This window comes from Pseudophryne corroboree, chromosome 5 (assembly GCF_028390025.1).
Source record: "Pseudophryne corroboree isolate aPseCor3 chromosome 5, aPseCor3.hap2, whole genome shotgun sequence".
NCBI lineage: Eukaryota > Metazoa > Chordata > Amphibia > Anura > Myobatrachidae > Pseudophryne > Pseudophryne corroboree.
This window is the reverse complement of record NC_086448.1, coordinates 611,729,539-611,741,731: the sequence shown is the minus strand read 5'-3', so window position 1 is coordinate 611,741,731 and position 12,193 is coordinate 611,729,539. Positions and strand designations below refer to the sequence as shown.

General features: G+C 39.6%; 1 protein-coding gene and 1 pseudogene across 14 annotated transcripts in view; one reads left to right on the top strand and one right to left on the bottom strand.

The window, feature by feature from the left end:
* The window catches only part of PTPRM (protein tyrosine phosphatase receptor type M), a 1,209,695-nt gene that overhangs the window by 929,657 nt on the left and 267,845 nt on the right, over positions 1 to 12,193 (top strand). The gene's annotated exons all lie outside the window — the stretch shown is intronic.
* On the bottom strand, positions 8,576 to 8,695 carry LOC134931619 (5S ribosomal RNA; annotated as a pseudogene).

Here is a 12,193-nt window from a genome sequence, read left to right as displayed (position 1 = left end):
TCCTAGACATTCCAGGAGAATAGGCAAGAAGAGAACAGTTAGAGTCATATCTAAACACACAAAATTGCATTTCCACAATGGTGCGAGTTTGTGTGGCAGAAATGTATTTATTTATTAACAGTTTCTTATATAGTGCAGCATATTCTGTTGCAATGCAGCTTGCATATGAAAATTATATGCACTGCAATAGAGGAGCTGGGTGGATTTGGCTAGTGAAAAGCTGGACACACCTATGTTACATCCACTGCAAAAAAGAGATTAAAAAAAAATATTTAACAGGTGTACAGGGTAACCTTATGGCGGTTGCCTAATTTGGGGGTTGATGGAAAGCATTGTTTACTATTGTGCAAATGGGGAGATACTGTATGGACCGTCACCCTCCTGCCCCTCTATGCTCCTGAATATATACAACATGTAGGCTATCTGTAGCAGTGTTAATGCATTTCCTCACCGCACACACTGGTTTTCAATTATGTAGACAAAATGTAAACAACAAATATCCATACTGACAGGTTTTCTTGGACATAACAGTGTAGGATAATGTAATACACATTCATACATTTGTGTTTCAAGTACATTTATTTATTAGTAATATACTTAATATGTAGCAAGTGAGCAGGATATATAATGCTATCTTTATAACCCCAGGCAAGAAATAGGATTTTCGCTTTGACAAATGTCTGGTTGTCTAATTGGCCACTATGAGTTACACTTGCACTTTCTTTCATTTTCTACATACAGTAATATGCGTGTTGCTAGGAATATCTTTTACTAGTTAATTTTATTTATATATATATATATATATATATATATATATATATATAAATATATATATATACAGTGGCGTAAGTTTGTCCCAGATGCCCGGAGGCAAGATAAATATTGGTGCGCCCCCCCCCCCCCCTTGCTATATATAGATAAATATATGTATGTAAATATATACTGTATATATATATATATATATATAATATGTGTATATGGAGTGTTCTGAAATAAAATGTGTGTATTTACAGTATATATTTCATTGTCATTTATTTTAAATCGCACCTTTCTTAGCAGTCATACCCAGGATTAGAACCCATGACCTTTTACACTGAAGGAAGACACCTTACTGAAAGAGCTATTTACTCCTACTTAGCAAGCCTGCAGATTCTAACTACTGTATATGAAGCTAGAATTGTCAGTTCAATACCATTGCAACTAGGCAGATCCATGTAGTGTGCAGCCACACACTACATAGATCTGCTCAGTCACTCACAATGCTGATTATTTATCCGACAATTATTTTACAAGCGTTATAAGCAGGAGTAGATCCCACGTCCTATTACACTGGAAGCAAACACCATACTGATGGAGATATTTACTCCTGCTTAGCAAGCCTGCAGATTCTAACTATGTGAAGTTACTTGTAATTGTCATAGAAATAACTTCATATAGTTAGAATTCTCATGCTTCCTATGATGGAGCAAATAGTTAATCAGTAAGGTGTCTGCTTCCAGTGTAATAGGTTGTGGGTTTTCATCCTGGGTATGATACTTGTAAAATGTGCATCTATAATAAAGAGGAAGGAAGAAAGAGATAGCAGCGGCTATCAATTAACTTGAATGGTGTTGCTGAACGCACGGTACGGTAGGAGAGGTGTCCCCCCACAGAGCAGGAGCCCGGCGGCAGCTGACTCCGTTGCCTCCCAGAGTTACGCCTCTGTATATATATGTTAAATGGGTTTTTTCACTGTTTTAAATACTCTAAGAATTGTTACTAACTGGATTGCTGTAACAAACTTGCACATCCTTCTGTCAGGGTGTGGTTCTCAAACTGTGTGCCATGGCACCCTATAATCTCTCCAGACACTTGCAGGGGTGCCTTGGATTGGTGGTCCAGGACCCATTCAGATTGTTTATAGTCCTTGTGATAGGCAAAACCAGTGCTGGTGGCTGGCAATTAAAAAATATGTGAACAAACAGAAGCGAATCAGGTACCTCACCACATTATTAAACCTAAGTATGACATATAAACACAATTTAATTAATTTTAGATTTTCTTCTAAATTTATCAATTAGAAACTTTTGGCCTAGGTGTGCCATAAAAAATATTCTGATACTCTAGGGCGCCATGATTCTAATATAGTTTGGGAACCACTGCACAAGACAATGTAAGTGGACAATATGCACGATAAAGATATTATCATGTATATCATCAAGTATTATGCACGATAACTATGTGTGCTCCCGCGGGTCGTTATCATTTATCTTTATCAACTGAGCATACAGTCCAATTTAGGTTATATCTTTCATGAATGCATGTTCAGGGATGGAAGGGGTGACATCACTGAACAATATTGTTCACTATTTTATTCAATGTGTATGCACTTCATCTTTCATTCTGCAGCTTGGGAAATTTCAAGGGAAATCTTTATCTTTATTGGATCAAAACTGTCTAGTGCGTACCTGCCTTAAATTATACTTGCCAACTTTCTGGACCTTCCAAATATTGCCATCAACAATCAATGACTAGCATCCATTGATGGTTTTCCACTGATGGTCAATGGTTTTGACATCGATGCCGGATATTCGATGGTTCACGACTATCGCTTGCAAGGCAGCAGGGGGCCATTCAATGTGACGGAATTGGACATTTGGGTAAATTTTTTAAATTAAGTCCCATTACATGAATAAGGTTGAATAATGAATCTACAACTTTCTTTTATCATAAATCAGTTAAAGCTTAAAGTTCATTTTAGTAAAATAAAAGTTTAAAAAACGTTAGTAACTGTTCCATAAAAAAATTACAATGTATATGTGACGGAACACAAAACACAAAATCCTTCCAAGGTAACATGACATAAAAGTTCTGTGAAATTAGACCAAGCTGTGCTCTGATTTTTCCTGTGCAGGGTAAGCAGACCCAAAGTTTTAATAATATAATAATAACCTAAATAATTTTGAATTTGTTCTATGTACAAATAAAACAATTGTTTTAGTTGATGGAGTGGGACACCAATGTGATGGAAAGGGACATGTGCAACAGTTTTTATTATTATTTTATAATAATATGTTATAGTATGTTAATTATTTGATATATATTAGTAAAAATGCACAAACCTATGTGTACAAAACATTTATATTATTATTGAGTCATAACAAACCTTTTAAACTTCCACTTGAAATACTGCTATTCATGTGCCTTAGGGGGACATGTACTAAGCAGTGATAAAAGTGGAGAAGTGAGCCAATGGAGCTGCTCTGTATACTTTTATAGTATGCAAATGTTACGTCAATGCTGATTGGTTGCCATGGGCAACTTCTCCCCTGGCTCACTTCTTCACTTTTATCACTGCTTAGTACATCTCCCCCTTTGTTTCCAATAGTAGCTAGCTTCATTAGGATTATAATTTACAGAAATACTAGTGTTGTCACATATCTCTTCACCAGTATAGGAATACCTGTTGTGTTTTTACACCAAATTTACCCTGAAAAAGCAGTGATTTGGAAAATGTTATTTTCTATAGAATGGTTTTATTTTCTATAGAATGGCCCTAGGGCAGTGGTTATCAAACTGTGTGCTATGGCACCCTGGGGTGCCCCGGGAAAATTGCAGGGGTGCCTTGGATTGGTAGTACAGGACCCATTCAAATTATTTATAGTCCTTGTGATAGGCAATATCAGTGTTGGTGGCTGTCAATCATAAAATATGTGGACAAAGAGAAGAGAATCTGGTACCTCACCACATAATTGAGCCTAAGTATAACATATAAACAATTTAATTTTTAGGTTTTTTTTAAATTTATCAATTAGAAACATTTGGCCTAGGGGTGTCGTGAAAAACATTCTGATACTCTAGGGCGCTGTGATTCAAAAAGTTTGGGAACCACTGCCATAGAGTTTTTTAGCTGGCACAGGGTGTATGGAGCTTAGTTCTGCCCCCAATTCACTGATAAGCTGTCCTCTGTGTAGCACAAACATGATCATTTCTCATTGATGGTTTCATGCCATTTTTGGTTAATCCTCCATTGACCATCCCTAGGAACTCCTGAAGTGGAAGTGGTCTCAGGTGTAAGTGCAGGGAGCTGGTGTCCCCACTGCAATTGCTTAATGCCACAAATTGCATCATTGTGCAGCGGGGACTGGGAGATAATGATGCACTTAGGCGAGTCAAATTGTATCATCATGGCCCAGCCCACTTCTCTTCCATAGTTTCAGTCTTCTCTCCTGGGAGTTTGAGAGTACTCTCCACAAATCGTATATGGCTCCTGTGCATTCCAGTAGCGTACTCATTATGGTCTAAATGATCTAAATGTATTTGAAGCTCAGAGTCTAATATTGTTGTAAAAGTTGCAGATGATGCTACAGCTGCCGGCATATTTACTGGTGGGCATGAAGAGAGTTATAGGAAAGAGGTGGATAATTGTTTGCTTTAAATAGAAAACCATTATTCCTGAATAGCACAGAGGTAGAGATGTTCAGTGGATTTAAGTTCTTAGGCATTAATCCTACTGATGATTTATCTCATACTGTATTTCAATTGGGTGGTCAGTCCCGGGCTGTTTTTTCAATCCTGGGAATCGGGATTAAAAAACAATCAATCCCGGTATTCCCAGGATACCCGGGATTGGGTTGTTGGTTTCAAAATTAAATGTTTCCTCTAAATAGTAAGCTAATTACCTTTGAAGCATGCAACTATAATTCTCCTTAGCTAGCCGTCTGCAAATCTGCTGTTTAGAAGGAAAACAAATATGGAAGATACACAGGCGGTGCCCTACACAGACCTTGACTCACAACATAGTGGGGGGGGGGGGGGAGGATGACACAGGGAAAGCCTCTCTGCTCAATATGGGGTCTACTAATCCAATAATATCTGCTGTGATCCCTTCATTTCCAACAGCAGCCACAACCCCCATTCTATAGGGGATGTGATGCTGTCAGATTTACTAAGCTCTGGAGTCCCGTTTCCCCCGCCCCCCAAGCTAATGCCATTTGAAAATGGCATTTAGTCAGTGTAGCCATTGATATACACCTCACAAAATGTACACATGCGTGGTCAGTGGATCGCGTTTGTGCAGTAACATGTAGTGGGTCCACTGATGCAGTCACTTCAGTACTAACACATCACAGGAATGGCGTCTTTTCAGAGCACCTGTCCCTGAATGCGAATTTTGATACATTTAGTAGTTTCTTATTGCCATGAATAGCGGAGCTAACAAATTGCAATTACCAGGTCAGAAACCAAATCCTATATAATAAAAGGCTAACGCTGCTCCTCACCTCTATGGTGTGCTGGTGACCATTAGATGGCGCCCGATGGAGCAATTGAACTGTTGCTCTGTTTGGGCGAACACACACACCTACACCTACACGCCTCAGCATGACAGATCCCTAGATCCCTGCAGCTTCGTCCTTGTGACAGGCTGGTAACTAGTAATGCATAAATATGTCACTACACTATGGCCCTCATTCCGAGTTGATCGCTCGCTAGCTGCTTTTAGCAGCAGTGCAAACGCTAAGCCGCCGCCCTCTGGGAGTGTATCTTAGCTTAGCAGAAGTGCGAACGAAAGGTTAGCAGAACTGCTCGTGAAATTTTTCATGCAGTTTCTGAGCAGCTCCAGACCTACTCCTACCTTGCGATCACTTCAGTCAGTTTAGTTCCTGCTTTGACGTCACAAACACGCCCTGCGTTCGGCCAGCCACTCCCCCGTTTCCCCAGGCACGCCTGCATTTTTTAGCACACTCCCGAAAAACGGTCAGTTACCACCCAGAAATACCCACTTCCTGTCAATCAATCACCGATCAGCAGAGCGACAGAAAAGCGTAGCTCGCCCTTGTGTAAAACTGCATAGTTTTGTGTGAAAGTACTTTGCGCGTGCGCACTGCGGCCCGTATGCATGCGCAGAAGTGCCGATTTTTAGCCTGATCACTGCACTGCGAACAATGGCAGCTAGCGATCAACTCGGAATGAGGGCCTATGTGCCATGAACGTGTCTGTGGTTGACTTGGTAGTCACTTAACACTATGTATATGAAAGTATTATTGATCATTAACAAAAAAAAAAGTAAAAAGGTCATTACTGAGCTGCTTACAGTCTGCCGGTGATTTTTTTTTTTAAGAGAGAAAAAAATACCTTTTTTTTTTCTTCACAGAATTGCTATTTTAAGATTGCCACAGCAAATAAAGTAAAACTAAGGGATATCTACTATTACAAGTGAATGCTAGAAAATAAATCATAATCAGCTTATTTGGTAATAGTACCAACAGGCTCAGCGGAATAGTTAGGCAGACCCCTATTTGGCTACACGTCAGTAACTGTTAGATACTGTATACGCATGTAACACTTTGACTCTTGTTTACATGGTTACTTTTTCTCCCTCTATCAACTGAAACCGTGTCTCGTTAAATTGTTGCAGTTTATGTAATTTGCTTGTCAATTAGATAATTGCACTAGCTTTAGGGGTAAAATATGTCTCTCGTAGAGGGAATGCTAGAAATGCATTGAAACAATCAGGGAATAAGATGTCATAAACGAATTAGCTTTCACATAGGGGAAGAACGGCCTATGCTTCAGGGCCATTGAGGTAGCGATAAATTTGTCATTGACATGGCCATTGAGGTAGCGGTAAATTTGTCATTGACATAAAAGCTGCCACACTCTGAATAGCCGGGAAATTAAATGTGTAACAGCTGACAATAGTGTGCTATTAAATCAGAATTAAATAGTGTAATGATTCATCCATCACCAAAACCCTCGCATCTCCCATAGAAAAGCACTCAACGAGAGATATTTGCCACAACTTGAAGTCCATGAGGTTGAACTAATTACTGAGCTGGGTAACAAGCTTATATTTAAATAATCAGAGATCCATTGTTGTTCCCAAGTTATCTGCATACTTAATAGTAGAGCATTGTGCCAGCTCTTACACCTCCGTCTAAGATTATACACTGTTTAGTCTGTTTGCTGCATTTGTTTCCACAAGCTGTTTTGTGATCAAGGTCCCTTTAAGACACTAATGGGAAAATATCACCATAGGGGGCACATTCCACCTTGTAAAATTTGAGAGGGATGCATATCCCAAAGGAAAAGCAGATCATGTGTTTTCCCAAGACAGCACTACATGAGAAATATTTTTGGTTTATTTACTCTGGTAAAAGTTATTCTGTGTGAGGAAATAATATTTTATTTTATATTCTCTTCATACCCTTGAAAGTTTTCAAACTTAAAACATCTGAAACAAGTTCCTTTATCTTCCTTGCACACCATGAGCTCATAGAGAGAGTTTTTCTGCATTGCGCAGTGCAGCAGTGAATGGTTCATACTATACCTCCCAACCTTCCAGCCCAATCAGAACACAGCTTTAAGGGTCGGGATGTAGGGACAGTACCCTCAAATTGTAACTGTCCCACCTAAATTGGCACAGTTTAAAGGTATGCATATTGAAAGTGACTTTCACCCTACACTAGTGTTTCCCAACCACAATCCTCAGGGCACACAAATACCTTTTTCACACCAAATCCTGGGTTTGACCCATGATTTGGAACACGGTTCCAAAGCGGGACAGGCCTCATTTACACATTCAACCCAGGTTATTCCAAGGTTGGCCCCTTTTACACTGCACACGGGTGTTCTGCTGACACTTGGAGATGACGGGGGTCATTCTGACCTGTTCGCACGCAGCAGTTTTTCGCTGCAGTGCGAACGGGTGCGGAATACGCATGTGCGACGTTGCCTGGCGACAGAGGTTGCCGGGTTACGTTGCGGCTACCGACGGCAACGGTTGCAGAGGACACCGCTAAGAAGATTGACAGGAAGGAGGCGTGGATGGGCGGATCCGGACTGTTGGAGAGCGTTTCGGGGAGTGGTGAGTAAAACGCAGGCGTGTCCAGGACAACGGAGGGCGGAGGTGTGACGTCAAAGCCGGGCCCATCATCGCTGGATCCATCGCACAGGGTAAGTATGTCCAGGACTGCTCTACTTCTGCTTGAATTTTTTTTAGAAAGAGAAATAGTGGGAACCGCACAAGTCCTTATTCAAGTAGATAGTAGCCTCTGAAAAACTGAATTATCACTGAATTGCTTCTAGATATAGCAACCATATGTGTGTGGATAATCAATCCTAGTACCAATGCTTGTTGCTTTCAGTGGTGCTCCCAAGAGTCAAATTTAACAGCCAATAAAAAAAACCAAAACAAAGAAGTATTGGAAAGTAGACTCTTTTTTGGGAGCACTCTAATTCAGAGGGTAACATTGTAACATGTTGATACTGATAAAAGCATTTTTAATAGGTAAATAATAAAATAGGATTTAAGGAGTATCTGAGTATGAATAAAGAAGCTTCGCGAAAATATGAAAAAAGATTATAAATCGTACGTGATATCCATATCACAATCTACCAATTGCCGGAAATTAATAACTGTGGTACCAAAAATAATTCATCATTGCACATTGAGACTCATGTAATATGTGACCATCATTTATTCTGCAGATATCCATTGTGGATCATTATAGATGCAGAGAATTAAATCATTGGTCATGTGAAAACCGAGTACCAAATAATATATGTATAAGTGACACTGTGTTGGGGAGTCAATTTGTTGCAGTACCAGGGTGTTCAGAGGTGGTCTCCCATCCTAGTACTAACCCGGCCTTTCACTGCTTAGCTTCCAAGGTCAGAAGAGATTGGGCATCTCCAGTGAGGTATGACCGCAAATATTGTACTCACCCTCTTGAGTCACCCTGGTATATATGGTGTAGCCACTATATATTAAGGATTTGTAAACATATATGGTACAATGGTCGACAGAAAAATGAGATTATGTGCAGCCACCTGGTGACTAAGGCAGGTGACTAAAATGTTCAAGGTAGTGTTCCCCTTCAATATAATGAAAACTCAGCAGTAAAGGGCTTCATGAAATATCTTATTCATTGTGAACATACAAAATGGATTATTCAGATTCGGTTATTGACACTAAAACTGGGAACACACTAGACGATATTGTGGACGATGTGCCTGATTCCAGACAGACATCATTCACGATATTGTCTAGTGTGTATGCACTGTGTTGCTGATGCTGCGTGCTCCCGCGCGTCATAAGCAACATCCTCCGTCGGATCACGGGTGCCACGCAACCTCCCACTGGCCGTCACTCATCACTGCCAGCATTGGCAAGTATGTATGCACTTGCGTTGCTGGCCCTGCCACCGGGTCCTGTCGCTGATGACATCGTACTGGGTACACATTGTTTAATGTGTACCAAGCTTAAGGCACATATTTTTGAAGCTCCACAACACTATTTTTCCACCAAGACAGTTACCTGAGATACTAGTTTTAATATATACCAAAGGATACTTCCATTATTGGCAGTGTCGCTAGATATAGTCATCACTTCAGGTCTCCATCCTATTTAACAAGCACTTTGAGTCCTATTGGGAGAAAAGTGCTATATCAATAGCAACACTATTATTATTATTATTATTATTATTATTATTATTAAGGCCCTGATTCAGCATGAGTTGTAGTTGTGCGAAAAATCCTACAACTACAACTCATTTCTCTAGCATACAGGGAGCTGCCCAGCACAGAGCAAGCATCTTAAGGCAGCCTAGCTGCAAAGACAGTCGCTGGGCAGCCATGTTTCGAGTGTGACGTCACGCAGCCACAGCGGCCCATACCAGAAACGAACCGGACACGCCTCCGTTGTCCGGACCGCGCCCTTCCCCCCGCTGGGAACTGGGCTGCGATCGCATGCAATCACAGCTTAAGTCCTTGTTAGTGCGTGCATGCTCAGATGTGCTGAAATTGCCAAATAGAGATTTCAGCACTTCTGCGTTCAGTGCTGAATTGGGCCCTAAGTCCGGTGTTCCAGCACCGCTAGCTGACATGCTGCATACTTGCCTACTTTTGAAAAAGCATTTCAGGGAGATTGTGAAAGTAACATCTATCAGCGCGGGCGCGTACTGCTACATCGGAGAGGCGCGTCATAAACATAACTTACATCCAAATGTAAATAAGCCCAAAAGTTAGTAAGCTCTATATTTGTTTTTTTTTTTTTTTAAAAGACAGTGATATTTTGCAGAATTTGTTCGGGTATTGTGTTTTACAAGAGGTTCCATATACTGTAAGTGGCCACGAGAAACCTTATTTAAATTAAAACACATGTAGCCATAGGAATCATTGTGCCTTATAACCAATGCAGGGAAATGGCACTGATGATCCCATTTGAATGTATATATCTCTGATTTATTTTTTCCCCAAAGAATGTAACAGCTGCATAATGGGGATAAGGTGCAATCGGGGAGATTGCTAGTCTATTCAGGGAGTAGGGGAGATTGCTGCTATTTCAGAGAGTCTCCTGCAGAATGAGGGAGGGTAGGCAACTATGCATACAGTATGCTGAGAAGAACCAAGAGTGGCTGACAGGGCAGTCAGAGTCCTCTGACCACTGCTAGCCAGTATCATTTGCGAGCTGAGCAAACATTTGTTGACAATTTACAGCAAGAGAAGATTTTCTGTTACTATGGTAAATAGAGCCAGGTCACATAGTACACATCTTCCATACATGTATTCACCTTTATTCTTTGTTTAAAAAATGAAGAATCTGTTACTGGTACTTCAGTACAGTTATGGCTAGAGAGTGTGGTATGGAGAAGCTTTTTATTCTGTAATATACAGAAAAAGCAAATCTTTTATGGATGATAATAGCCATTGTGAGTCATTACACTGATACGTTGTGTACTCTTTACATTCCATGTACAATTTAATAATACAACTAAAACAGAAGTTATTCGATTCTGTAATCCAAGTCATGTGGTGGCAAACAGCAATCGGTACTGTGCTTGCCCTATGTATATTCTGTGTAGCAGGAGTGAGACTGCCATTGCTGTAAGAGCTGCTGCCTACACATACATCTTTTTTATTTAATACTTTGGCAAGGTTAATAGCATTTATAGATTTTCCTGTGTTTTGAAATGCTGTTGAGAGTAAGGACGTGCCGTCCTGATGTGTTGTAAAATGAACCGGTTTATCTTTAGTATAACTCGTATTCGCTCAGGAGAGCTTGTTTCCTTTGGGACCCAGGAGTGACATAACTGAAGCAGATTGAAGACGGCATTGACTAATGAAGTCTTCTGCAGGAGTCACACAAGTCAGTGGGTTGGCACACAGCAAGCACTGTGGAGAGTGAGCAGCAGCAAAACTATCTTATTCCAAATGAATCTATTTATTAACCCCCTGCCTGGCGCAGTGATCTATACCTAAAGATAGATCACAAAGATACTACTTAGATAATGAAGAAATTATTAAGTACTTATTTTCCGAGGTTTTTCAATCTAGTTGAAGTTGACCGCTTATTATACCAGTTTGGATCTGTTGTTGTCTAAGATGCCACTGTACATGAATATCCCTTATAGGTCAATCCATACGAAGTGGTCCAATTATGAATTTTCTGGTTGCTTGACCATTTAAGAAAAATAATAATAATTTTATATATATATATATATATATATATATAGAGAGAGAGAGAGAGAGAGAGAGAGAGATTTTTTTATTTTATTTTGTCAGTTATCTCCCCTGTGTGCCAATAGTTCAAAACCACTATTATTATTTTTTTACTTGCTTTCTTTTCAAAATGGTGGCCATGCTTAAATCATGGCAGACAGCGATTTTTGTGTTTCTAGGCATTTACGCAATTGCAAGTATTTCAGGACTGGGATGTGTGATAGAGCCTTGGGTCAAAAACCATTGACCTCAGCAAAGTTTGGCTACATATTTGGTTTGATGCATAGATTACCTTATTTAACATTAACGATGAAAAGGAGAGCCCAACGATGAACAAAATATTTGCGAATATATACCTTACAGAGTGCCATCATTTCAGCTTCGAAAGAAATATCAGGTTTCAGGTTTTTGTGAGAGGCACATAGGTACTAGTAGCTTGTTACAAAAAAAAATGCTGAAGTCTGAGATTTGTGTCCTACAGTTTTTATTAGATTTATAAAATTAGGTTTTTTTCTAAATTTTACCAACTTTAGGCCCAAAAATCTCGAACTGTCAAAATAGGAAATTTTTTATTTTTAACTCAAGATCCATGTGATTCTAAGCTACTGTGAAAATTTCAAGTTTAAGACTGAAGTTGAACTAAAGTTATATATTAAATTACTTTCTAGAATATTTAATTTTTCAATAAAAAAAAAGAAAAGAAAAATAATTG